Source organism: Dipteris shenzhenensis, chromosome 19 (genome assembly GCF_047967505.1).
Source record: "Dipteris shenzhenensis isolate YYH24624 ecotype China chromosome 19, Dip_SZ_1.0, whole genome shotgun sequence".
NCBI lineage: Eukaryota > Viridiplantae > Streptophyta > Polypodiopsida > Gleicheniales > Dipteridaceae > Dipteris > Dipteris shenzhenensis.
This window is the reverse complement of record NC_141614.1, coordinates 48428220-48455286: the sequence shown is the minus strand read 5'-3', so window position 1 is coordinate 48455286 and position 27067 is coordinate 48428220. Positions and strand designations below refer to the sequence as shown.

The following is a 27067-nucleotide window of genomic DNA, read 5'->3' as shown; positions in this document are numbered from 1 at the left end:
GCACAGGTCGGAACCCAGTATGGGTATCCGAAGAAATCTGGGTTTAAGAAGAAGTGGACTAGTAAAGGGAGTGGTTCGCAGCCGAGTGGTCAAGCCAAGCAGGCGAGACCGGCTGAAACTCCTAAACCAAGTACCACCATTGGAGTGAAGAGAAAAGTAACTCCAATGGCAGCCCGGGCTTGGTCTAAGTCTCCCTTGAACCCAGAACAAAGGGAAAAAGCGAGGAGAGAAGGCTTATGCTTTGGTTGCCTTCAACCTCATCAGTGGAGAGATTGTCCACGTAATAAAGATCGTCGGATGGCTGAGATGGTGATCTCAGAGTGCGACGTGGAGATGCAGGGAAGTCCTAGAGCGGAAGAGATGCAGATTCAGCTAGCGGGATCTTCTCAGAGGTTAGTACCTTGTTTGTTATGTGTGTCTGTTGCTAAGTTAGTGACGAGTGCACCTGATAACATCCTATCTAAGCCCGCAGCAACGGGGTATACAGCCTTCAATGATACGGAGTTAATTAAAATGAAAGGGCAAGTGGCCAGTCATGATGTCATTGTGTTGTTTGACTCCGCGTCAACTCACAATGTGATTAACTCCAAGCTCGTGAAGAGGCTGAAATTAAAGACAAGTCCATCTGACTATGCGTATACAGTCAGGATGGCTGATGGAAGTTCAACTGAAGTATGGGACCAAAGGGTTACCCAGTTGGAGCTTCGGATTCAGGACTATACTGAGAAGCTTGATTTTGAAATGACCAAGCTTGCTCATGCGGATATAGCCCTGGGAATGGCGTGGCATTCTAGGAAGAATCCAGCCATTGATTGGAAAAAGCACGTATATCAATTCAAGATGAATGATGTGCTTTATGTCTTGCGAGGTGAAAAAGATATACCTCAGGGACCGTTGGTTTCCGTGATGGAAATCAGGAAGGCTCAAGTGGAGTTTTTGTACCTTTGCACCGCATCGGTAGAGTCGGTGAATGATTCTTCGACTAGCACTGATGTTACGCAAAGTGATGAGATGGCCAAGCTGGCTAATCTTATAACAGAGGAGTTCTCTGAATGCTTTAGGGATGAACTACCTTATGGGTTACCTCCAGAGCGGAAAGTTCAGCATAAGATTGAACTGATCCCGGGGGCAGAACGTGTAAATAGACCTCCCTATAGAATGAGTTTTACTGAAGAAGCGGAGGTGCGTAGGCAACTGGAAGAATACCTCAAGTTGGGGCAGATTCAACCAAGTTTCTCACCATTTGCTTCGCCAGTGATATTAAAGAGGAAAAAGGATGATACGTTTCGCCTCTGTATAGATTACAGAGCATTGAATAATATCACTGTTAAGCACAGGTATCCGATGGCTCGGATTGATGATTTGCTAGATGCATTACATGGAGCCGTGATTTTCAGCAAGATAGATCTCAAGTGCGGCTATCATCAGATCCGGATTAGAGCCGAGGATGTGCATAAAACCGCTTTTAGAAGTAGGTTTGGTCATTATGAGTTTTTGGTAATGCCCTTCGGCCTTACCAATGCTCCAGCGACCTTCGTCATGCTTATGAACGACTTACTACGACCGTATATCGGAAAGTTCGTAGTACATTTTATTGACGATATCTTGATATTCAGTAAAAGTGTTACTGAGCATTATGAACACTTAAGAATAGTGTTCAGTACTTTGAGGAAAGCCAGTCTTTACGTGAATAAAAAGAAAACTATACTGTGTATGGTTAGGCTTGAGTACTTAGGATTCATAATTACTCCACAGGGGGTAGAAATGGATCCGAAGAAAGTGGCTGCGATACTGACTTGGCCAATCCCTCAGAGTCTGACCGCGTTGCGATCATTCTTGGGATTTGTCCAATTTTATAGAAGGCATATCAAAGGATATTCCGGAATAGTATCGCCATTGATTGATCTGACCTCAGATAGAGTACCTTTTATTTGGGGACAGAATCAACAAGAAAGTTTTAACACCATAAAACAAGCTGTGGTCTCAGGACCGGTGTTAAAAATAGTTGATCCCCAGAAACCGTTGTTCCTAGAAACCGATGCAAGTGGCATTGCGGTAGGAGCAGTCCTCCTTCAAGAGGGAAGGCCAGTAGCCTTTGAAAGCAAGAAGCTTTCTCCCTCTCAAAGGAATTGGCCAACTCATGAATTGGAGTTGTACGCTGTTATCCATGCTTTGAAAACATGGAGGCATTATCTGTATGGTTCAGAGTTTTATGTGGATGTGGATCATGATACTCTGAAACATTTCTGTAAACAGCCTGACTTGAGGGGCCGCCAAGCTAGGTGGGCAGAGCTCATGCAGGAGTTTAATTTAACGATTCGGTACCGAAGAGGAAAAGACAATAAGATAGCTGATGCGTTGTCTCGCATTATGCACAACCTGAGTTTCACGGTATTAGAGAGTGCTCTAATGACCGAGATCAGAGAAATTCAGAAGGTGGACGAGTTTGTCCAGAGCTTATGGCCTAAGGCTCATGTGTTAAAACCCGGGGAAAGTGAAAAGGATGACCTGGCATCCAGAAAAGGCCAAACTTATGCAAGATATACCATAAGGGATGGTATGCTAGTTAGAAATGGCAAGGTTGTAGTACCTGGTCAGAATGATCTCAGGCAGAGAGTCATTCGACAATGCCATGATAGCCCGTGTGCGGGACATCCAGGAGTCGAGAAGACCTATGATCTCGTGAAGCGAGATTTCTTTTGGCCAAAGATGAAAAAGCATATTCATGAATATGTGACACGGTGTTTCTCGTGTCAAGTAAGTAAGGCCGAGCGGGTGAAGCCACCCGGACTTTTACAGCCCTTGGAAATACCACTAAGTAAGTGGGAGAGCATTTCCATGGACTTTATTGTAGGGTTACCTGCAACACAAGGAGGATATAATTCTATCCTTGTGGTGGTTGATCGTCTAACCAAGATGGCTCACTTCATTCCGACTAGAGAGTCTGTTAGTGCCCCGCAAGTAGCGGATTTGTTTATTAGAAATATTTTTCGTCTGCATGGATTGCCTAGATCCATAGTGTTAGACAGAGATGTCAGGTTTACCGGTCACTTTTGGACTGCGGTATTTGAGACACTAAGGACTGAGTTGGGAATGAGTAGTGGGGATCATCCTGAGACGGATGGTCAGACGGAGAGAGTCAACAGACTTTAGAGGATATGCTGAGGGCATATGTGTCATTGAGGCAACATACATGGGACAAGTGGTTGCCATTGTTGGAGTTTGCCTACAATGATAGGAAACATTCATCTACTGGGTTCAGTCCGTTTGAGTTGAACTATGGTTATAGACCAGCCAATCCGACTATAGTTGGAGTACCTCAGAAAGTGCCTAGTGCCGCGAACTTTGTAGTTCAGATGCGGGAGATGCTAGCACTTGCGAGAGCTAATATCTGCCAGGCTATGGATAGAGCCAAGGTGTATGCGGATGAAAATCGGTCTATAAGAATATTTGAAGAAGGAGAAAAAGTTTTTCTCAGAATTCCTTCGCACTCGAAGTCGTTGACTTCAGGAGAGTGTGCTAAGTTATCACCTCGGTACTGTGGGCCGTGGTTAATTCTAAAGAGAATAGGCAGTGTAGCCTATAAATTAGAATTGCCACAGGGGTGTAAGGTGCACCCGGTTTTTCATGTTTCACGTTTAAAGAAATTTTTACATACTGGTGACTCACTAATCGAAGGTGTGGTTTTGTTTCAGGAGATAGAGGATATTGCAAGGCGCAAACCAACAAGAATCCTGGACCGAGGAACAATGCAAATACGAAATCGGAAGATACCCACGGTGTTGGTTGCATGGCATGGTCAACCTCTATCCGAAGCTACCTGGGAGTCCGTATATCAGTTGCGGAGAGTGTTCCCAGACTTTATCATCGAGGACGCTGATGTCTGAAGAGGGAAGGAATGTTACGCTCTAGCTGAGATAGCATGACCTCGAAAGAATCAGTCGACATTTCCCTTAAAGGATCTATCTCTGTAATTTATGTGTTTGCGCTTTATGTAAATGATCGGGAGGGATTTAATGTCAAGGTCCTTGGTGAGGGTTGATAGCACCAGACTAGGTGGATCTAAGGCTAAGGGCCTAATGCAAGAAATGTGCCTAGGGGCAAAGTAATTAATGCATCCCAGGAGAGGGGTGAAATGTTGCATTAGGAAGGCCCTATAAGGATGACATGTGGCATCTAGATCCATCTAGGGAGATGGGGCTTGCTGAAGTTAGTGAGAGAAGGAGATGGTGCATACACGTATATTGTTTTTGAATTCTCTGATGAGTTCTCACGCTTCAGCAGGATTTGGCTGGGTGGAAATACTTGGTGCTTCTCCCGTGATCTCTAGTACAGGAAATAGAGAATTGTGTTAACACAGATCTTGGAGCAGAAGTTGGGACAGATCTGAAGCAAAATGAAGGCAGATCTGGAGCAGAAATTGGAGCTGATCTGATGCAGAAAGGAGAGCAGAACTGAAGCAGAAAGGAAGGCTGTTCTGGAGCAGAAAAGAGGGCAACAGAGGAGGCAGCCAGGAGGCAGAAGTGGCTCAGGGTGTGCAGGAACCTCTGGAGCTGGAGAAGAGATGATGTATGAATACCTAGCCCCCCCCCCCTTTAAATAGGAAGGGGCAGAAAAAGTCGGTCAACCTGCAGGTTGACCGACCTGGTCAGATTTGACCGACCAGGTCAATCTGGTCGGCCAGATCTGGTCAGACCAGAAAAAAAAACATTTTTTAAATAATTTTTTATTTTGTTTCTCCTCTGCACCGGGGCTTTTGACATTTCTTTGGTTGTGGTTTTGGCCTCCGATTCGGGGTTTCTTTGACAGGATTTGGAGAGGCACCAGTGGTGTTTGTACCTGTTTATCTGGTCCTGGAGAATTGGAGATTGCCTGGCTTAACACCCCCTCTCAATGTCCAATGCAGACAGGAGAAGCAAAGAGGTGTTCCATGAGTGATCTATCATCTTCATCAGCCTTTTTTTTTTTTTTTTTGGGGGGGGGTTTTCATTTAGATGGAGATGCCTACAGAGTAGGTTTTCATCTTCACTAAATGCCCAGATGATGGTACAAAAAAAAAAAGACTTGAAGGAGTGCCCTCGCAGGGGATTTGTTCACTTCCTTAAGTACACAAAGAGAAAAAAAACTGTTAAACCGGCTTGGTAAGAATATCAGCATGATTATCGGCAGCTGGAACATAGATCAACCGAATAGTACCTAATTCCACTTGCTCGCGAGTAAAATGAAAATGAACACCGACATGTTTGGTGCGGTTGGAAAAAATGGGATTGCCTGCAAGAGCAATGCATAGTTGTAAGACACGTTAAGACACGACACGTTAGACACGCTTTAGACACGAGTGTCTAAAGTGTCTTAAAGATAAGACACGTAAGACACGTTTTCCAGTTATAATAATATTAAATAAATATTAAATTTAAAAATATAAGTATGTATAAGTACAACTTGGTAGCAATGTAGCATGCTGCATGACTAGCTGCTAGTTTTAAGTTTTAACATTTTAGAAGTACAATGTAGTTAAGAGTCAATCATCATAGTCTTCAATAAAGTTTAAACATATGTCATAAATAACTCGGCCAATGCCACATGAAATTTGAATGAAATCTGAATCCTCATACATATAACTGAATGGAAAACTTTTGAATCTCAAGACTCATCCTAGTCTGAATCTGAGTCAAGAGTCAAGTCTCTCAAGACTCATCCTAGTCTGGACTCTGAATCTGCTAGGTCAGTGCCACTGCTGGATCCAAAGTCACCATCAGTGATAGTGTTACCCTCACTATCATACTGTGGCTCCTCGGGCACCTCATCCTCCTCCTCCTCCTCCTCATCCTCCCCCTCCTCCTCGTCCAAGGCAGACCGCATAGGTGTATCTGACGAGGTACTGGCCATAGCCACGGCTCTCCCATGGCCACGTCGGATGGCACAACCACGACCTCGTGCTCCTCTTCCACCACTCCTGCCTCTGACTCTGCCTCTGCCTCTGCCCCTGCCCTCTGATGTGTCCCTCTGTGCTGGAATAGCAATGGCTGATGCTGCTGATCTACGACGTGAACGAGTGACTCGTCTATCTATGGTCTCTAGCTCTCTATGTAGCTGTGCATATATCTCCTCCTCATCAGGATTCAGCTTCAACTCTAGCATAAGTAGGCAACTCGGTTATGTCAATGGTTGTAGGATCCACCTGCAACAACATTTAGAAGCAATGAAGCATATGTTATTATGTTCAATGTTCATTGTTATGATTTCAATTTCCTAGATATATTTAAAATCGAAATCATAGATGATAGAACTGTGAACATGTTACAATAGACTCAAGCTAGTAGCTACCAATGTTACCTGCATTGGACCTGCCAAGTTTTTAAGCTTTCTTATAAGCCTCAAGTTTGCACGGCAGTATACTAAGCGCTCGAGTTGCCTTGTGCTTAACTTGTTCCTTATTTTCGTATGGATCAAAGAGTAGGAGCTCCAGTTTCTCTCGCATGCTCCTGCTGCACATTCCTTTTGCCATTTGGTTCCAAATCCCGATTGGCATTTAGTATTTACAAATCGAGATTAAAGGAGTGAGAATCAAGATCACTCATCATCTACATTTACAGTTTAAACTTTACCTAACCAGGAATAGCAAATGCCAAACTTCAAAGATATATGTCTCAGCTCTCACCTGAGATAAAATCCGGAGAGCCAACTTCCGCACTCGAGGAGTGGAGTAGCCATATGTCTCCCACCACTCAATTGGCTTCACACAAATCTCTTTCCTTCTAGACGTGGGTCTAGAGAAGGAAGCACCCACACTATTCTGATACTGAGAAAGCTCCAAGTCCAGCTCCAATTGCTCATCCTCTGAAAAAACCCTCCCTGTGTAGGCATCTCTATCCGCCAATAACTCTGGCTTATTGAATAAATCAGCTGACTTAAACAGTGGATGCAAAAGTGTTGCAAGTCCATGGATGGGCCTACACATGAACTGCCATCTCGTATCCACTAGAGATCTTATTTCTTCCAATCTACATATCAACATAATTTGTAAATTATAATAAACACTTGTCACTGATAATGGATTTATGATAAGTGATGATTCATTACTTATTAATATAATGGACATAGACCAACCTTACCTCTCAGGTGCGAGGGAGCTACATGTACTCAGCGAAACACGCAACTGCTCCATGAAATGATGGACCAAGCCAAGAGTACTTCCCTCCATATCAGTCACCCGCAAGACAGCGAATAAAGGATGGAGAGCTTTCACTATGGACTCCATGTCAGTCCAAAGTGAGTGATCCAAGCACATCCTCTGTACTGTCATGCTCTCTGCCCTGGTAGAGTCAGGCCACTCTAACCACATCCGAGACACCACTGTCTGTCGAAGAGCTGCATGCACTGCAAGAAGGCGCTCCAAAACAATGTGCATGTATGCAAAGCGTGTCTTCGATGGCCGGACAATTTCCAAGTTGCTATGCTCCCTGAATATGGCCAAGGCCTTGGGCTTCTTCTTAAAGAAGGCTGCAATGGTACTAGCAGTCTGCATCACACTAGCAATCCAAGGGAGCCGACCGATGTCCTCCATGAGAAGGTCTAGGCAATGTGAAGCACAAGGAGTCCATACAATGGAAGGAAACTCTGCCTCCACAAGCTCTCCCATCCTCACACAATTACTTGCATTGTCTGTAACAACTTGGACCACATTCTCAGGCCCTATCTCAATGATAGCTGCTCGGATATGCTGAAAAATGACTTCACCTGTAGTGCTAGCACCTCCTCGACCTGTATCAACAGCTTTCAAAAAGTACGTACCAAGGCATGAGGATACCAATATATTAATGATGCCCCTCCTCCTAACATCACTCCAACCATCAGACAGAATGCTGCAACCAAATTTCTTCCATCCCTCCTTGATAGGATCAAGAGCTTTGTTAATTCTGCCTATCTCCTCCTCCAACACAGATGTCCTCATCGCACCATATGTCACACCTGTCCATGTATCTGTAGCTCCCACAGCTGCCACTGCCTTGATCATCCTCTTCCACTGTGGTGTTTGTAGGACATTGAAAGCAAAATTGCATTCAATCACAGTCCTCCCAATTTCAATATCTGCCAAACGCTGCCGCTCTTTTTGCCAAGACTGTGTGGACAATGCACCTGATAAAGTCCCCTGGTGCTTTTTCGAAGTAGCCATAGTGGTGGATGGTTGTGAGGATGTAGCAAAAGCAATGCCCTCTTTCCTGGCCCTCTTCTTTGCATGAGAGGAACCAATAGCACTAGAGTCACTATCCATAGCATCATCAAGGTTGATAGTGTGAGACTCAGGCCCCAACAAATCCTCATCTTGCAAGGCAGCAGGCATGGTACTAGGTCCACCACAAAGTTTTGGATGATCTCTGATAACTTTCTGCGCAATCTCAAAAGGAACAGAAGTACATCCACCAATTCCCCTACCACCAAGTCCAGACACATGGAGAATAAGACGTGTCGCTGAGCTCACAAAAGGCTCACCACAATAATTGCATTTCCACTCTTTGTTTCCTGACCCCGTTGCCACAGCGGGGTTAATCATAGTGGTATGGATCCCCCAAAGTGGATTTGGAGGTTTAGGCATGGTAAATCTCTGCTGCAGCCTGCTATGCTGTAATTCTCTGTTGCTATGCTGTAATTCTCTGCTGCTATGACCTGCGACCTGTCATGTTGGCATGCACACGAGCATAATTCAATATAAATTTTGGGAGAAGTAGAACAAGCAAGTGAACTGCAATCTATAGACTAATTGTGTTGAGAAATGCACATGCCAAGCTTGAAGCAAGCTGCAATAGAAGCTTGAAGGCTCAAGCATTAAGCAGTGACAAGTCTAATGCATAAGGTGCTATCATCTATGCAGCCCTAAGGAGGCCAAATTAATTAGGGCTTTCAGCCCATACTTTGCCCCCTTTAAATTTACTGTTATTCTAGCAGGCTCTTATATGAAACAAACCCAGAAGAGGGCCAACTTTCTTAGGGATTTCAGGAATCAGCCCATAATTGGCCCAATTTTTTGGGAATTTGATAGATAGTCCAGTGGTGATGAGCAGCTAAGGCAAGAAGAAGACGAAAGGAAGTTAACCGAGCAGTAGGGGCAAAGGTTTCCTCATAATCGATACCATGTTTTTGGCGGAATCCTTGCAGTACTAAGCGGGCTTTGTATTTGTCCAGGGTGCCATCGGCTTTGAGTTTTGTTCGGAAGATCCACTTGGTTCCGATGACCTTTTTGTGAGTGGGTCGATTGACCAAGATCCAGGTCTGATTGCGATCAATACTTTCAAGCTCCTGTTCCATAGCACGATGCCACGCAGGATTTTTAACTGCATCCTGCCAAGTGGCAGGTTCAGAATGTATGATATAGGCCGTGTTAAAAAAGGAGGCAGTGGCAGTAGAAGAAGTTATTCGAGTAGAGCGGCGAGGACCAGAAGGAGGAAGTTCGACAGGAATAATCTCGGAATCCTTCATAGTTTGACGATACTAGCGTGGCAGTGGGTCGTGAGGAGAAGCAATGGGTGGGGGGAGAGATGTTTCGGGAGGAGAGGAAGGAATTTCGGGTGGAGAATTGTCGGAGGGAACTGGAGTGGAGACGTCATCAGTAGAGAGAATAGAGGAATTTTTAAGCACTGCTCTTTCATCGAAGACCACATCTCGGCGAACCAAAACTTTGTTTGTACGAGGATCAAATAATCGATAAGCTTTGGCTTCTGCCGAGTAGCCAACTAGAAGAAAAAGTTCAGCACGAGGTTCGAGTTTACCGCGAGTATCATTGGGAGTATGAGTGTACGCGCGGCAACCAAAGATTCGAAGATGATAAATAGAAGGACGATAGCCATAAAAGGCCTCAAAAGGCGTCATGTTCAGGATGGGTTGAGTAGGACAGCGATTAAGGATATAGACAGAAGTATTGACGGCTTCGGGCCAGAGACGTTCAGGCAACTCGGCTGCAAAAAGCATGGAACGGGCCATGTTCATGACAGTACGTTGTCGCCGTTCGACACGAGCATTTTGGGAAGGAGAATTTGGAGATGTAAGATGGCGTTGGATACCATGCTCTTGAAGGAATTGAGTGAATTCATGGGAAATGAATTCACCACCATTATCACTACGAGCAATCCCAATAGACTTGCCTGTTTGGTTCATAACCAAGCGAGCGCAAGTAGCAAAGAAAGAAAAAGTGTCGGATTTCTCTTTCATGAAAAACACCCATTGATAGCGAGAGTAATCATTCACAATTAAGAAGAAATAATGTGAACCATTGAGGGAAGGAACAGGAGATTTGCCACTAATATCGAGATGAATTAGACGCAAAATCTCACTGGCTCGAGAAGTGGAATGAGAAGGAAAAGGAGTGCGGCTTTGTTTACCTAATTGACAGGGATGACAAATATCTTTAGCGCGCGATAATTTAGGTAGGCCATCAACTAGATGATCCCGAGACATTTCATATAAAGAGTCATAGGACAAATGTCCCAGACGATAATGCCATAATCGTTCTGTGTCAGTTGGATCTTTTAGGGTAGCATTACCGTAAAGCCGATGAAACTCAGAACCGCAAGGGGAGGGAGTCGTAAGAAATTGATTTATAAAGTACAGACCATTAGGTTGAGCATCACCTCGAGCTAGAAGGAGTCCCGAGGACTCATCTATGATGTCAACATGCATCTTAGTAAATAGCACTGTGCGACCAAGGAGGCAAAGTTGATGAACAGAAAGAAGATTGACCCCTAATTGGGGCACATAAAACACATGATCCAATTGAGCAAGTTTGGGACCTTTGTCAGTATCAAAAGTTATTGAACCAACACCATGAATAGTAGCAACAGAGTTATTGCCACAACGAACTCCCCCTGTTGCCGGTTGGCGAGAAATGAAGAGATCAGGATGAGGGGTCATATGATGAGTGGCTCCACTATCCACAATCCAAGAAGATTTAGAGTCACATGAAAGAGTATGAAAAGCTGACCCAGATAAGGAAGAGGAGGAGTCAAGCTCGGTGATATGGATCAAGGCTTGAGAAGTGAAGTCTAGACAATCTCCGGTGGACCAGTCAGACAGACCTTCAGGAGTTATAAAGGGAGGAGAAGGAGTGAAGTGATTAGTGACATGGCCCTGGGGTCTCCAGAGACCAGTGTTCGAAGGAGGAGGAGGAGGACCACCCCTAGGACGCCAACGAGGTGGCTGAGGAGTCGTGGTAGGGGGCTGTGGAGTCCAACGGGGTGGTTGAGGAGTCGTGGTAGGGAGCTGAGGAGTCCAACGGGGTGGTTGAGGAGTCATGGTGGGAGGCTGAGGAAGAAGGCCTTTGGCTTTGGAGCGACATTCATCGTCAACATGTCCAACTCTCTGGCAATGCTGACAAAACCTTTTCTTTTTGGGAAGGGAGTGCCAGGCGGGTTTACTACTAGAGGGGTTAGGAGTAGGAGAGGGCTTTCCGGAGCTAGGTTGATCTTTTGGAATCCCGGAGAGAAGAGCCCCCTCTGAAGCAAGAATGCTATGTTTTTGGTGGACCTGAGAGTAAAGACGAGCATAACGCAAAAGTTGACATTCAAACTCATAAAAAGTAGGAAGAGAAGGTTGAGAAATGATTTCTTGCATAAAACTGAAATACTTGGGCGGAAGTTTATTTAAAAAGAAAGTAACTTGGTCATCCTCGGATTTGGGAGAACCAGTTGTGGCAAATTCAGCAACTAGCCGCCGGTAATCGGCTAGTTTAACCTTGAGATCATCGTCAGCAAGAATCTGGAATTGTTGGAGATCATGGTCAAGATTGATACGACGAGTACGATCTCGAGCTGCATAGCGGTCAGTGAGATGTGCCCATCGCTCAGAGGCAAGATCAAAATGCTGTAATTGAGAGTGAAATTCAGGTAAAAGACCTTGCATAATTTCAACAATGGCAGTGGCATTACGATGTCGCCACGAACGAACTACCTGAGGAGGATAAACATGAGGATCAGGTGGCGATTCGGTACCTTGAACGAGTTCCCATAGGTCTTGAGAATCAAGCACATGGCGCATAAGATTTGACCATGTGGTATAATTAGACCTGTTAAAACGAGTCATATCAGTGAAAGCATGTTTGGCTGTTGCAGAGACAAGGTGAGGGGAAGAAATAGAATGATAGGGAGAAGCAACCGGTGGAGGCAGAAGAGAATTGGGAATAGTAGCAGAGTGAGAAGAAGGGAGAGGTGGCATCACCGGAGGAATAAAGGAATTTGAAAAAGGTCCTGAGGGGGAGGGATGAATATGAGAGGCGGGATAAGACATGAGAGGTGAAAAAGAGGCAGCGGGAGAGATAGAGGGAAATAAACTATAGGAATCCAGTGGCATAGGAGAAGGAGGAGGATGAGAAACCACTGGAGGAAAGATGGCAGCGGAAGATATGAGAGGGAAGGGAGGGAGGGAGGGATGTGAACCGAAAGCAAACTCATTGTCAGACGCATTTCTCCCTTCTCGTCTGCGAGTGTTCACATGCATGTATGGATCTGTGTCCTCGTGATTACTTGTTCCTATGCCTTGCATAACAGAAGGAGTTGCACTAAAGGAATAGGGCATCATACCTTGCACTGATTCTTGTGGAATAGGCACTGTCGAATAATCCAATGTTCTCATGCCGGCTTGTCCTCTTTCGTCAGGGGATACTTGTTCTTCGTTGGCACCGAACTTGAGATGTTGCTCAGCTTCTTCTGAGTTGAATAGAGGTCCTTGTTGACGTATTGGAGAGAACCGTGGAGAGGTAGAGGCACGAGGTGTGCGGGTACCTGCTTCAAGTTCCTTCCATTTCTGGAATTCAGCAAATTCTTTAAAGAGTTTGGAGAGGTATTCATCACCTTCAATCCTAGCAGACTCTCTCTCGACATATGTCGAAGGTGATGGTTGAATAGAGGTTGATTCAGGCTGAGATCGCTTCGGAGAAGAGGGAGAAGACATCTTCAGGTGATGATTTATCTTCCAAGCTTTCCAGATCAAGGCTCAGGTGTCGATTGGCACACCTGGCTCTGATACCATATAAAGAAAATACTTGGAGACAAATAAAACAATACTGAAGACAATCAATGGCTGAAGAAGATATATATATCACAAACGGAACTTAGTACAAGTGAAGAGAAGCTCTGGAGGAAACAAACTTCAGTCCTGACAACTGTAGTGGACTTCTGCACTAGCTCCACAAGTTGGAACTGAACCAAATCTGAGACAGCAAACTGATGAAGGGGTTGCTGCAGATTTGGAATAGAAAGAACAGAATCTGGAGCGGAAGTTGGAGGTAGATCTGGAGCAGAACTTGAGGGCAGATCTTGGAGCAGAAGTTGGGACAGATCTGAAGCTAAATGAAGGCAGATCTGGAGCAGAAATTGGAGCTGATCTGATGCAGAAAGGAGAGCAGAACTGAAGCAGAAAGGAAGGCTGTTCTGGAGCAGAAAAGAGGGCAACAGAGGAGGGAGCCAGGAGGCAGAAGTGGCTCAGGGTGTGCAGGAACCTCTGGAGCTGGAGAAGAGATGATGTATGAATACCTAGCCCCCCCCCCCCTTTAAATAGGAAGGGGCAAAAAAAGTCGGTCAACCTGCAGGTTGACCGACCTGGTCAGATTTGACCGACCAGGTCAATCTGGTCGGCCAGATCTGGTCAGACCAGAAAAAAAAACATTTTTTAAATAATTTTTTATTTTGTTTCTCCTCTGCACCGAGGCTTTTGACATTTCTTTGGTTGTGGTTTTGGCCTCCGATTCGGGGTTTCTTTGACAGGATTTGGAGAGGCACCAGTGGTGTTTGTACCTGTTTATCTGGTCTTGGAGAATTGGAGATTGCCTGGCTTAACACTTGGGTTGTCCCAAAAGCCAGGGACGCACCTTTTCCACCATTGGACACACCTTTTGATGAAGAGTCTCGACTCCCCACCCAAGGGACACACCCCATCGTGGACAAAAGGACCACCTATTCATGTAGGGACACCCCTTTTAAAAACAGGGACATACCCCTTCATGAAAAGGTGCACCTATTCCAAGGGTCACACCCCTTCGAATAGGCACACCTTTTAGGCACCAAGCACTTATAAAAGGGGACCTAAAGGGGTTAAAAAGACAAAACCCAGTCCCAAAGGATCTCCGATATGTCGCAACGCTCGCGTGAAGCCTCTCCAGAGATCAAAGACTCAAGTCCAAAAAAGACCCTTGAAGTCAACGTACAAGGCGAAACACTACTGCAACTTCAAATTTTCCAGCTTCAGGACAGCATCTCCGACTTGGTCCAGAAAGTTCAACAACTTCAAGATTCTCGCAGTACCACACATATAGAGGATGACGTGACGCAACCAGACGACTATGCGGATTCATTCCCACCAAAGGTAGAAAACACTGAACTACGTGCCCTCTACCGTTTACTTCAAGCTTCCAAAACTAAAAGACTGACATCAAACTTCCGGAAGCCTACACTGGTCAACGCAATCGTCGAACAGTTGACCAATGGCTCGCAAAAATGCGCATGTATTTTGATACTGTTGACCTCACTGAAGGCAAAAAGATCGCCTTGGCAGCCTCCCTCCTCAAGGATATAGCTTTTCTATGGTGGCAAAGACTCTTAAAGGACGGCAAAAGTGTGTTAACATGGGAACGTTTTGAACACGTGCTCCGTAAGCAGTTCATACCTGCCAATGCGGACTTCCAAGCACGTTCAAAACTCTGACAGTTGGAGCAAACGGGCTCCTTGTCTTCCTACATCTCTCAGTTCACCACATTGGTGCTGGAGATTGATGGTTTAACTGAGGATGATCGCCTTCATGCTTTCATCTCAGGCCTAAATCCCTCGTTACGCATTGATGTCCTTAAAGCAAACATCACCACCACAGTTGGCGCTATTGCTTACGCAGAGCGCATTACAGATTTCCAAAACACAGGGAAGCAGAGTGCTAATCGCACATAGAACTCTCCTATGGCCAAAGGTGCTCGCCCTCAAGAAAATACCAGGTTTCGAAAAAACTTCGGTAATCAAGGTCAGCGACAGTCTTAAGATCCCCAGAAGCCTCAGAAATCATTTGCTGGATTCCAACAGAAGCACTCCTCCAAGGATCGCGCCTCTTCTTCTTCACAAAGTCATTACCGACATCCCCAACATAAAGGTGCGGCCACTGACAAGAAGAACAGCTCCAGCATAAAAGGACTTTGTACCATCTGTACAGGCGACCATAGATGGCTCGATTGTCCCAAGCGACCAAAGCAAAATTCCAATATGGAACCTAGCACTTCCCAAAGAGAAGATGCTACCCCAGCACAAGACAAGAAAGGCAAAGCTGTTCGAATGGTGAATACCATCTACCTGAGCCTTGCCAGCAACCTCGAACCTTCCCTGGCCACTCAAGTACTTCGTGTTCAAGGATCGATTCGTGGAACAACGGTCACTATCCTCATCGACAGTGGCTGTTCTCATAACTTCCTCGTTAGTTCTATGGTCGACAAACTTCGGTTGACCACCAGTCCTAGTCTCATGGACTATCAGATTGAACTCGCAAATGGAACTACTTTCTTGTGCAACACTAGGATCAAAAACTTGTCTTTTTGCATCCAACATTATACGAACAAGTTGAACTTCGACATCATGCCTCTTTCTTGGTACGGGGACGAGCATTTTCCGAGCGAAATCTTCCGAGCGTCCGAGCAAAGGAAAAAAAAAGCTTCCAACTATGCAAAAATATGACAAAAATGGATCAGAAGAAAACATAGTTTCACTTAGAAATATGAAAAGTATTATAGGAATGCCTATTTTATACACGAATATTTATGTGAATCTTTGGGAATTGTGAGAACATAATGGGATGGCTTTTGAAGAAACCCACATGTAGAGTAGACTTCTCTATGAAAATTCCCTTATGATCCTTCTTACAACTTTTTACTTAATAGGGGGTGACATTGAAAAACCTCTCTCACCCTATCTTCATGAAAGGGTTTCTCCAAAGAAAACTCGTTGAAGCAAGCCATCAAGGTAGTTTCGCCAGCGAAACCCCTTTGAACAAGGTCTTTCAAGGTAGTCTAGCGAAACTACCTTGGACAGCACTTTTAAAAGTGACATAACTTTCACATCCAATGTCCAAATATAGTCATTCAGCCACTCAAATTGATTGGAAAACCCCATTTGAGCACATCTATGGGGTTATATTTTGGAAAACCTTGCATATATAGTATTAAATATTACATGTATTTTATGAGAGTGATATATAAGCCCAAGTTAATACTTATTTACAGTAATTTAATCTTCTGTAGAAACATGTCCATAAATATATTGTTATTAATACTATAAAAACACTTGAAAGATATTGCCATATGATATAAATGTGTTTAATAAGTAATTATTTATGTATAATATTATTATGTTGAGAGTGATTATGAGGGACGTTTCTTAAATGAATTATTTTTCAATACTTTTTTAAGGTAATAACAAGGGTACAAAGGGATGTCTATGAATAAGAAGATTTATGTTATGTAAAAATGAATGAGTGACTAGTTTGTATATTTTTATGATAAAGGGATCTAGTTCTAATGAAAATAAAAGTGTAAAAACCATGTTTCCTAAAGAAATACTAATTTTAAAATCTCTTGAAAAACACGCTCGTATAAACTTGCTCATAGGTTTTTGCTCATAAAATTGACGCATCCTCTTGGTACGATGTCATACTCGGATAATAGTGGCTCTACGACTATGATCCATCAATCAGTTTTCGCAGCCATACGATCTAGTTTGTCCACCCTGGAAAACTTATTGAGCTAACTGGTTCTAGGGACTCTCCTTCAACCCCAGTTGCCTCTGCCCTACAAGTAAAGAAGTGGGTTCGTAAATGTCAAGTAAAGACTTCACTTCTGTTGGTTACGGCAGTAGAGGAGACACCAACTAAGGATCCTCTTGAATACCTCAACCAACCTTTTTTCCAGCCTACCTGGATATTTTTCCACAGGAATTGCCAAAGCAGTTACCACCTCGACAACCAGTGGATCACCCAATCGAACTTATTCCCGGCAGTAATCCACCGTCGAAACCTCCTTATCGGGTTTCTTACACTCAAAATGAAGAAATCCAAAGACAGATCACCGAACTACTCGACAAAGGTCACATTCGGCCCAGTCGCAGCCCTTTCGGATCTCCTGTACTACTTGTGGAAAAAAAGAATAAGTCAATGCGCCTTTGCATCGACTACCGAGCCCTCAACAAGCTCACTATAAAAAACAAGTATCCATTGCCTCGCATCGATGACCTCTTCGATCAACTTCTACACGCAACGTAATTCTCAAAGATTGATCTTCGTTTAGGTTATCATCAAATTCGCATCATACGAGAAGGCGATGAGTACAAGACAGCTTTTCGAACAAAGTATGGACACTATGAATGTTTGGTCATGCCTTTTGGGTTAAACAATGCCCCGGCCACATTCATGACACTCATGAACGACATCTTCAGGCCTTTCCTCGATAAGTTCGTCCTCGTTGACCTTGATGACATTCTCGTTTTCTGTAGATCCCTACATGAGCACAAACAACATCTTCACCAAGTTTTTGAAGTTCTCCACGCAAATTCTCTCTACATCAACATTGAGAAGAGTGAGTTGTTCAAGACCCAACTCGAATATTTGGGACATGTTATTTCCGCTCAAGGCATCTCTATGGATCCCAAGAAGGTCGAGGTAATCCAAAACTGGCCTACTCCTAAGAATGTTCATGATGTCCGCTCTTTTCTCGGATTGGCAAACTTCTACCATACAAAGGTCTATCAGTTTTCCGAAATCGCAGCTCCTATGTCCGAATTATTGAAAAGCACAGTAATTTTTCAGTGGCTTCCCGAAACAGAGTATAGTTTCAACAACTCAAGCAAGCACTCACTACCACACCAGTTATGGCTATTGCTGACCCAAACCTTCCATTTGAGGTCATGACCGAAGCTTCCGACATCGCTACAGGAGCAGTCTTGATGCAAGAAGGCAGAGTTATTGCTTTTGACAGCCATAAACATTCTGATATCCAAACCCGATACCTGGTTTATGATAAGGAGTTTCTTGCCGTTGTACATGCTTATCGCTCTTGGAAACATTATCTCATGGGAGCCGACTCGGTAGTCAAGACAGACCATCTCTCTCTAAAGTATATCTTTACTCAGCCAGTCATGAACGCTCGAGATTTGGACGACTCCGACGCTACTTGGCAATCTGATGAAGACTTACAGCAGTATTTTCAGAATTTACAGTGATATTTTCTACATCAGTTCATTATCTCCACCAGGGTCTTCTTTTGAGTGGGAGGGGATGTCACGATCTGTGACGTATTCCTTTCTCTATTTCTAGACTTATGGATGGTTTGATGAATGGACACTTGTGGAAGGGTATGCCCTTTCGACGAAACACTTCCTAAGAGGCACAACCCTTGCCCTTTCGACGGGACACTTCCTATGAGGCACAACCCTTCACAAGAGACATTCTATGAAGAGACATTTCTATTGTAATGTACCCTCTCATCAAGGGTCACACCCTTCACAAGGGGCACACACCTCTTCATGCACATACCCTTTGGAGTACACACCTTTTCATGTGTGACTCTTCACTCTCTATATAAGAGAGGCCCAATTGTATGGATGACACTACTACATCTACCCTAGAGACATTCAAGCAATACAATTATTCCTTGTTCTCTGCTATCTTAGTCTCCTTTCTGTTCCTTAGCACATTTCTAAATATAGTAAATCTAGGATTTCTTACAGTGCTCCTCAATCTCGACCACCCCCATCGTGCATAGTATGCAGATCCTTTGCTCTCTGTGCATGTCTTCAACTCTCCCTACTTCAATCCTCAGTTGATGTGACGAAACTCGTAACTATCTGATGGTGCAATCCTTAGTGCATGTGAGACTCTCCTATCCTCGAGATACTGAGGTTTGATGACGAGACCATGCTCCGAGACCCTCAGGAAGTGGTCATTGTAGAACTAGATCTTAGTGGGGAACTCTTGGTCTTACCCCCAAGCTGGTGAAAGTTCACCCTTTTTTTTGTGTCGGCAGACTAAAAGAGGTGTTGGCACTATTGACGATTTAACCTATGTTTCGCTTAAACTTGAAAGAGTTATTGAATTCAAGGAAAAGAAACTTAGGAATAAGTTAATTCCGCAGTTCAAAGTTTTGGGGACATACTCGCTCAACTCAACTTTATTCCTATTTGTTTTGGTCTTTAATGCCCCCTTCATAAGTGGTCCCTCCCCCCTCCTCAATCTCAACTCACAGGGCTCCTTCTTTCATGCCCTCTACCTCCATTATTCTTTAATCGAAACTCCTTCCCTCCCCCTTTATCCCTTAGTTTAATCATGGCCTTGCCATCTTCCTTTATAGACCTCTTCTTTTCCCCACAACTAATTAATAGAAACTTCCATTTTCAGGTTATGCAATATTGGACATCCTTTGGAGGCTGTAAGTATACTTTTTCAGTTTTTTAGGACTTTATATGGGCCGATCCATTTGTGCATCAGGCTCTCTGACAAATTCTTCTTTCTAACTGGGTAGTAGAGCATGACAAGGTCACCATCATTGTAATGGATATCTGTTCGTCCCTCATTGTAGAGATTGGGCTATTTGCATATTCTTCAAAATAGACATTCGGAGCAGAGGTTGATGTTGTTGAAGGTGCTGGTACCATTCAATTGCGTCAGCAAATCTCAGCTCTATCTTTATCGTCAGTATCTATGGTGGGAGTTGTGACATCTTGGGGATATACTTGGAAGGAAAGAGGATTCAACTTGGGAGTCAGTTGCTAGTTTGCAAAAGAACACTCCCAATTTATTTAAGAGTAAATGCTTGAAGAGGGAAGTATGTTATGTATTGGATGGTAATCCCCTGGTTAGTGGATTTTTGACGCTGGAGAGAGAGAGAGAGAGAGAGAGAGAGAGAGAGATGATATGATATGGTATGATTGTATTAAAGTCCGTGTGAGACCCTTCAGGATCTATAGGACTGGCGATCACTACTATTAACTAATAGTGAGTGATCCCTTACATCCAGTGAGAGAAAAATCTTATAGACTTGTCATGTAGTGAGTACTTGCTGGGCTAGCTTGTGAGCTAGAACCAATACCTTGTTGCAATGTTCCAAAATCTCAAGTAGCTTCCTAGCTTTTTGGCTGGCTGTTCCAGCAGATTTTTTAGATCTCTGCTTACCCCATAGCCTTCTCTGATATGCGCATATACTCTACATCTCATGAGTATTCTACCTCTCCTGGGGGGCAGATTTTGCAGATTCTCGACCAATAGAGGGTACGCACAATGGAAGACTGATAGAATAGCCTAGGAGTTCACACAGTGTGTGTGGGGAGTGGAATCACAAACTTCTTAAATTTATGTGCATCAAATAAATGTGCAGACTCATCTATAGACAATGATCCAGCCATATATAGAAGCTACTGCAAGAACATATAGTTCGGTCCAAAGCTATGGACACAATACAAAAGAGAGATAGATCCAAAGTCCCACCAAATCGTGGTCCTTTGATCGTACCACGTATGTCTACTATTTGCCGGATATCTCTAGACTTGAACCCCCATGCCCCACCTCGAGCGTATGTAGACTCTGTGTCCAAATCTCAGCTTCTTGCTGCCCTGATAGACAGCCTAAGGTTCAGCCCTGTGATCTGAGTCTGCAGCACACCTGTGGCTTACCTTCACCTCCAGTGTTGGGTCCCAAGGGAGAGGCTTGCTGGCTGCTCCTGTCTGCTCACTCTTGCTGACTGCGTTGGAAAGGTCACCTCCCCGTCTGTAAGCCCCCATATGAGGAGAGCATGGGAGGGGGTGAACCTAGGTCTTGAGAGAGTGACACATGGGCAGGGTAATGTCTGCCATGTGGGCACTGGGCAGGAATCAAAGAATGAAGAAAAGAGAGGTACCTGGAAGAGCTATGAGAGGGCTGCAACCAATGGAGCTTATGGACGGGAAGTCGGCTATGGCTGCTCAGCTTGGATCAGGCCTGGCAGAAGCATATTTGGAGCAGCACCAGATGGCAGGGTATTCCCAAAAGATAGGCGCCTGTGTGGCAAGCCAGGTGACGGGGTTCGTGGGCAGGAAAGCAACCTACAACAGGCCCTGGATATGGCGCAGCATGGCGGGCCAGAGAGCCTGCAGAGGGCTGCAAAAGGCAGGGGCAGAGGGCAGGCAAAAAGGCCTGCCGGAGGCTCCTACTATGGCAGAAGCAACAGCCCAAAAAGGGCCCGGCTAAAGTCCTTTTATAGGGCTGGTTGGACCAGCCAACCTAGTCGGATTTTACAGACCAGTCTGGTCGGCCAGACTGGTCGGTTTTTGAAGCAGCCCTTGGGGGCTGTAAAAGGAGGGCCTCCAGGCCCTCATTTCTCATCTTCTGGAGCAGCACTTCAGGGAACAGGAAGGAGCAGCAGAGCAACACCGGTTGGGCCTATGACCAGGAGGTGAACTGTGCTAAGGAGCTGCAGACTTAGCTCACAGAGGGCTGCCTACCTAGGCTGACACACAGGGCAGCAAGGTTGGTGGCCATGATGGTATTGAGGAGGCTATCTCGGAGTTTCAAAAGCTTTGTTATGACCGTGACCACAGGACAGAGGACCAAACCTCTAACTTTTGAGGAGTTGGGTCCATTACTGCTACATGAAGAAGCTTTCAGAGTAAGCACTCAGGTAGTATGACGATTTAGTATGTACTTGATATTCTTCATTTGAGCCTTTATAGCATGCTGTGGAGAGACACTGCTCTTCATTTGTCTCAAGTAATGCGAGATTGGAAGGAATGGGCCTTGTTCGAAGGCAGAAGAGGAAGTGTGGGTGCTTCTTCAAATCTCGGACACAAAGTACTAAAAGGTGATGGACAAGGTGTATTGAAGCCAGAAGAGTACCTGCTTGAGAACTCAGTGAGAGTTTGTGATCCAGGTTATCTGGAGATATTCATTGATTGCAGACCTTGCCAAAGGAAGGACAGGTTGAAACAGACCCTCAGAGCATGGTACCGGAAGACCCCAGGTTGTTTACTCATTATTAAGGGGACAACTGGAAGATCGTGGCCGTTGGATTGCTTGAGTTTGAAGGTAGGAACGTGACTAAAGGTGGTGGTGCTAGGAGGTGCTACCAAAGATGGACCTGTGTTCCAGGATGGTGTGTGGAAGCGGAACCAGACCTGGTGGAGCAAGAGCCACTGGATAAAAAGCCACGAAAAGTTTTCAACATCGAAATGTTCCAGAGGACTACAACCAGGGAGTTACTGGAGCATTGTCATGGACGTGTTGGCATTGGGCCGAGATGTGTTGGTGAGAGGGGGTGTTGGAAAGGTCACTTCCCCATTTGTAAGCCCCCGTATGAGGAGAGCATGGGGGGGGGTGAACCTGGATCTTGAGAGACTGACACATGGGCAGGGTAATGTCTGCCATGTGGGCAGGAATCAAAGAATTAAGAAAAGAGAGGTACCTGGAAAAGCCAGGAGAGGGCTTCAACAAATGGAGCTTATGGATGGAAAGTCGGCTATGGCTGCTCAGCTTGGATCAAGCCTGGCAGAAGCATATTTGGAGCAGCACCAGATGGCAGGGTATTCCCAAAAGATAGGTGCATGTGTGGCAATCCAGGTGGTGGGGTTTGTGGGCAGGAAAGCAACCTACAACAGGCCCTAAATATGGCGCAGCATGGCGGGCCACAGAGAGCCTGCAGAGGGCTGCAAAAGGCAGGGCGGAGGGCAGGCAAAAAGGCCTGCAGGCCTGGCAAAAGCCCTTTTATAGGGCTGGTTGGACCAGCCAACCTGGTCGGATTTTACAGACCAATCTGGTCAGCCAGACTGGTCTGTTTTTGCAGCAGCCCTGGGGGGCTATAAAAGGAGGGCCTCCAGACCCTCATTTCTCATCTTCTTCTTGAGCAGCATTTTAGGGAGTAGGAAGGAACAGCAGAGCAGCACCAGTTGGGCCTATGACCAGGAGGTGAAGTGGGCTGAGGAGCTGCAGACTTAGCTCACAGAGGGCTGCCTACCTAGGCTGACACACAGGGCAGCAAGGTTGAGAAGATCATTCTGGACAGAAAGTCTACAGATGCTCGAGGTGGAGCACGCGGGCTCGAGTCTAGAGATAGCCAGCAGATAGGAGGAGTACCTTGTGGTAAGATTAGAGGACCACACCTTTGGTGGGACTTTGGATCTCTCTCTCTTTTGTATTGTGTTCATAGCTTTGGACGGAAATATATTATTTTGGTGGTTTCTCTATCTGACTGGTTCATTGTCTATTGATGAGTTTGCACATCTATTCTATGCACATAAGTTTAAGAAGTTTGTGATTCCACACCCCACACCACACTGTGTGAGCTCTTGGGCAATTCTATAAGTCTTTTGCTGTGCGTACCCTCTGTTGGGTCATTTCTAACAGACTACTAGAGGCCAAAATGAGGCCCGGGGCCTCTCCTTTTATAAGGCCCAAGGCCCCTTAAAACTGACCGACCAGCCAGCCTTAAATGGGCTGACTGGCGTGGTTGGTTGCAGCCCTTACCAACCAACCAGATGGTCGGCTGGTTGGCTGCCTTCCAGCCCCATATAAGGGCCAATGCCAGGCCTTTTGCTGCCCTTCTGCTGCCGGCCCCTAGGTCTGCCCTAAATATGGTCCGGTTGGTTGGCTCCAACTAGCCCAACCAGCCCCTTCATATGGCCGACCCCTGCTGCTTGTCTGCTCAGTCCCGTAGCACTATCTTCTAGGTCCTGTTGCAGGCCGTACACTGGCCAGACCCCTGCCATGCTGCGCCGTGTGTGCTGCTCCAGATCTGCCTCATCGAGGTCAGGTCCATGCCTTGTGTGCCCCACCATCCACTTGTACATAGGCGCCATCTGTTGCAGCCTCATCGCCTTTCTCTGGAGCTCCATCCAGCCACCTGCCCTGCTCCTGGACATGCCTTTGCCAGTTGCCTACTCCATAGTGCTGATCCATGCTCCCGGAAGGCTTCAGGTATTTTCTCAAACCCTAGGTTCACCCCCCCATGCTCTTCTTATATGGGGGCTTACAAACGGGGAGGTGACCTGTCCATTTCCAACATCATGCTCCATAGGAAAAGTTGTAATAAGCAATGACACAGGTTAAGCAAGGATGCCCCCTCTCACGAATGCCTTTTGGTCTCTTTATCAATGATTTGGAGGAGTGGATGAGAAAACTTAGCAAGGACAAGTAAAACCACTTGAGGAGGGCCATAGGTCAAGCACGTTGTAGATGATGAGATCATACATCCTGCCTAGGTCAAGGAGCATGTGTCCATATGGTGTAATAGGCCCGTGTCTGTCCGATGAGATCCTGGTCATACCTGCTCCGTCTAGGTCCATGTCTGGTAGCATGATAGAGTCGTCTTGGAAGTCCAAGAGTGGTGCCTGACGTGTGCTCGTCTTGGCGTTGAAGTCCCCAACAAGAAGAACTTCCCCGCGAGCTGAAAGGTCTAGGATATCCGGATGTAAGGGTGCATACGGTGATGTCTCACCCTCCTCTCGCGCAACTCTGGCGAAGTGGGATGTGTCTAGTGGGAAGTAGCATACTGCTATGAAAAGGTCAGGAGTGGCCGTGCGTCGGATCCGGATCCACATGAATCGGGAGTGTGCGTCCTTCCTCTCAACGGAGATGGCTCCAACGAGGGAAGACCTGTACAATACTGCGACCCCACCTGATCCTCGAACTACTCCTGTATCCCTCATCTCATCCCTGAAGGCTAACTCCCATGTGTAGCCATTGAGTGTCAGTAGTGGATGCTCTGGGCTCTGGTCTGTCTCCGTGTAAAAGACTATTTCTCATCCTGTGTAAGATTCCGAGAAGTTCCGTGGGTCTGACCATAAGGTACCATTATAGTTCCAAATGGTGCAGGCTAGGGTCTCGAAAACCTAAGTCTCATAGGCCCCGTCCCCCTAGGGGGCACGGGTGGGAGCCCGACGGGTGTTGGTCAACCCTACCATCTCGAACCACGGCCCATTTCCCCTCCTTGCGGGCAACATCTCGTCGCTGGAGAAGAACTTGTCGCTCCTCAATGTGTAGTGGTGTCAAATCCTCATCCATGGAGAGGGTGGGATGCTCTCGTAGAGCGGCTCAATGTCGGAGTGTCGCTAGTCGTGCATGTGAATCTCTGAAGCGGATGACTAGGGGCTGCTCTCGGTTGGGGTCTCTCCCAACACGCCATGCTCCCTCTATGCCGTGGTCGGGGACCCCCATGGTGGCACTCACAAAGGCAATCGCCTCCTCCATGGGCGTCGTGGTGGTGCTGGTGCTGTCTCGCATAATCCCTCGTATCCGGATGTTGAGGGCGTTCGAAGCCCTCTGCTGTTGCTCTTGTATGGCGGCTGAAATGGTTGCCTTTGCGGGCTCCCGTTTCGCCACGTCCACCCATCTAGTCATCTCTGCTATAGCCGACCGTATCGTGGCTATCTGTGCCTCCATCTCTGTGACTGGGGTCCCTCTAGGTGCTGCTCTCAGGGTCCCGAGCTCCTCTCGGAGCTGTGTGATGTCGTGTTTGAGCCCCTAGATAAGGGTGCCCTACTCGTGTATAATGCGGGCCTGCTCTTGGGTGTAGCGGGCCTGCTCCTGAGCGTAATTGTCAGATCTGCCTGACGGGCCCGGATGCTGTGTATCTCAGCCAATAGGGAGTCCCAAGCATGTGGTGGGGGCCTAAGATATCCTGGTCCGGGTGGGAACTGGATCTCGAGAGGGGCTGGAATGAAGGTGGCTGCTGAGGCTGTACTGAGGGTGGGGACAACGTGATCTGGGCGGGGGAGTGGTGTGTAGGAGTAGCGAGGCCGGATGAGGCGTTGAAGTATGGCTGACTGAGAGGTAGAGGGGATACGAGGGAGAAGTACTGTGGAGCCATGGTTGATGGGGCTAGTGATGGGACTACTGGGGAGGAGGCTTGTGATGATGATGTAGGAGAGGGGGAGGGGAGAGGTGGCGTAGATGATGAGGCGGATGCGGATGATGGTGGCGAAGTGGTGGTGGTAATCATAGTGGTCGAGGCTGTGGTGAGCGGCATGGGCTTTGGGTGGGCCCCTTTCTTCTGGGCCGCGGTGCTGTCCACTGTCAAACCGCTCCGGTTGCTGCGTTTGTTTAAGTCCTCCAAGTTGAGTTGCTTTTTGTGTTTTCCCCTTGTCACCGTTCCCCTCCCCCATCTCCTCGTGTATGTATATTTGGACTGAAGGGTCTCGTGCCTAAGTGAGTCCCTGTCCTCATCCCCCTTTGTCCTTCATTATGGTAGAGGGCTGGGGTCAAAGGTTGAAAGGTCCTCCAAGAAGAAGGAAGCCAAGCCAAGCTCAAGCTCAATCACACCTTGAAGGGTCTGGTCATCAACCGGACTGTGAAGGGGGTGGGGGGGGGGGGGGCTGTAGTAGTCGAATTGAGAGGAGGTCTGTCCCGTAGGTGTTTGGGGCCACCGCGACCTATAGAAAGCCAAGCGGAGAGGGAGATGGCGGGCTAATGTGCAGCAGCCCAGCAGCGACTGGAGCAGAGATGGAGCGGGGAGCTTGGAGCAGGGCTGACGCAATGGAGCAGGGCTGACACGATGGAGCAGTGTGCTGGTGCGATGGCAAGGCAGTGTGAGCATCAAGAAGCGACATGAGCAGCAAGCAAGAAAGCATGAGCAAGAAGGCAACAGACGGGCGAGGCGGAGCAGCGGGCTATGGCAAGGCTATGGCGAGGCAGAGCAGGGGGAGAAGACGGGCTATGGCAAGGCAGAGCAGCGGGCTATGGTGAGGCAGAGCAGAGGGAGAGGATATAACTGAAATGTATGAATGCCCAAAGGGCTGAATACCACCGTAAGGAGGGGCTCAAACCCTCAACTGCAAAACTGGAAAGAAACTAGACGATGTAGAGGAGGTGAATCCTCACTAGATCCTTGAAGAGGCTGAGGCTACCCTGCTGCTGCAGGGAGACCTGGCTCTGCTGCTCTGAAGGCTTGAAGGGAATGAGGGCCAAGGGGGCTGCTTTTATAGGCCCCCCTTGGGCCCTATAATACCTACCAGGCTGCTAGATGCTGACCGACCAGCCTCCTCCTGTCCCGACCTGCAGCTGCTGCTGAATCACTTGCTGACGTGGCAGCCGACGGGCC

At 46.5% G+C, this 27067-nt stretch overlaps 1 protein-coding gene and 1 pseudogene across 1 annotated transcript in view; one reads left to right on the top strand and one right to left on the bottom strand.

Annotated features, from left to right (window-relative positions):
• LOC147890569 (cell division protein FtsZ homolog 1, chloroplastic-like) overlaps positions 1–27067 on the top strand; it is a 65647-nt gene that overhangs the window by 8387 nt on the left and 30193 nt on the right. The window lies entirely within an intron of this gene.
• Positions 5695–8427, bottom strand: LOC147890571 (uncharacterized; annotated as a pseudogene).